General features: G+C 64.3%; 1 protein-coding gene across 4 annotated transcripts in view; it reads right to left on the bottom strand.

Annotated features, from left to right (window-relative positions):
* Positions 1 to 1,335, bottom strand: part of LOC102772391 (bile salt-activated lipase) — a 19,817-nt gene that overhangs the window by 6,551 nt on the left and 11,931 nt on the right. The window lies entirely within an intron of this gene.

Here is a 1,335-nt window from a genome sequence, read left to right as displayed (position 1 = left end):
CCTCCTCCCCCTCTGGGCTCTCGCTTACCGTTGCTGTGCTCACTACTGCCAAGCAGCAGGTGAGGCCTAAGACAGCCAGCTCCAGGCGCCCCATGGTGCGTGTGCCTGTCTCGGGGCCCCTGCCTCTGAGCAGGGGTATTTATGGGGCGGGACATCCGGGAGACATCCGTGAGCCGGGGCTGGCAGCTGCCTGTGGATGGTTCCCTTCCCCTCCCCTCCCTCTGCCCATTCCTCCAGGCAGGACACCTGGGGCCAGGATAGCTGCCGTTTCCAGCCAGGCTCAGGGTCAAGGTCATGCAGTTGTGGGCACACATACTCAGACACACACACACATGCATAGCTACTGTTCCCAGGCGGGGATGGTCCACCTTTGCCAGGACCTGCGGATCTGGGTGGCTGGTGCCCTCAGCCCACCTGGGCCAGTTACTGGGAATGGTCAGGTGGCCCTTGGCAGGGGCTACAGGGACTCGGCTGGGTGCACAGCGCCCTGCATTGTGGCTCATTGACAAGGGCCTGGGCTCACCCTCAGGGAAGGGGGCCTGCTTCCCACCAGGCGTGGCCTGGCCCCCACTTCGAGCTCCGCTCCGGCCCCCTCCTGGAGCTCCGGAGCCCAGCAAAGGGAGTTCACAGGGGACTGGGCATGTCGACTCCGGACAGAGAGGGCTGTGTGCTCCTGGGCAGCCACGTGGCTGAGCCTGGGTCCGAGGGCCCACGGGTGTGCAGTCCGAGCTGGGTGTGGGGACCCAGAGCAGCACAGGGAGGTCCTGCCCTCAGGGAGGGCACCCCTCACACTCAGCACCAGCAGCCCTGGAGGGAGGACTGGAGGCTCAGGTGGGCACAGGTGTGGAAGGAAGGGGGCTCCCGCTCAGGCTGGTGGCTTACCTGAGGAAGAGGAAGGGCCTGGCTTCAGAAATACTACGACCTGGGGCATTAGAGAGAGATAGAAGGTGGGACAGACAGAGGGAGAGACAGAGATAATGGAGACACAGAGAGACAGAGGGAGAGAGGTCTTAGCAGAGTGTGTGAGAGCAGAAAGGCAGCGTGTGGCTCGGGGAGGGTGTCTCACTCGAAAACAGAGGAAGCTCCATGGACAAACCCCGGGTTCCTGTCTTTGTGGAGCTGGCAGCACTGCCTTCTCCAGGGTTGGGGGGCGCTCAGGGCCCCGGAACAGCAGAGCCCTCCCAGGCCAGCAGCTCCTCGCCCCGGCCCCTCAGCCCTTCGCTACCTATAGCCGGGCTTGTACACAGGCCACAGCCTGGCTCAATTCATGCCTGGGGGTGTGTCCAGCACCACCTGGATCCACAGACACCGGCCACGCTGGCTGCCCTGGGACCC

The sequence above is a fragment of the Myotis davidii genome, unplaced genomic scaffold, assembly GCF_000327345.1.
Source record: "Myotis davidii unplaced genomic scaffold, ASM32734v1 scaffold4061, whole genome shotgun sequence".
In the NCBI taxonomy this organism is placed as follows: domain Eukaryota; kingdom Metazoa; phylum Chordata; class Mammalia; order Chiroptera; family Vespertilionidae; genus Myotis; species Myotis davidii.
This window is presented reverse-complemented; position numbering and strand designations above follow the sequence as displayed.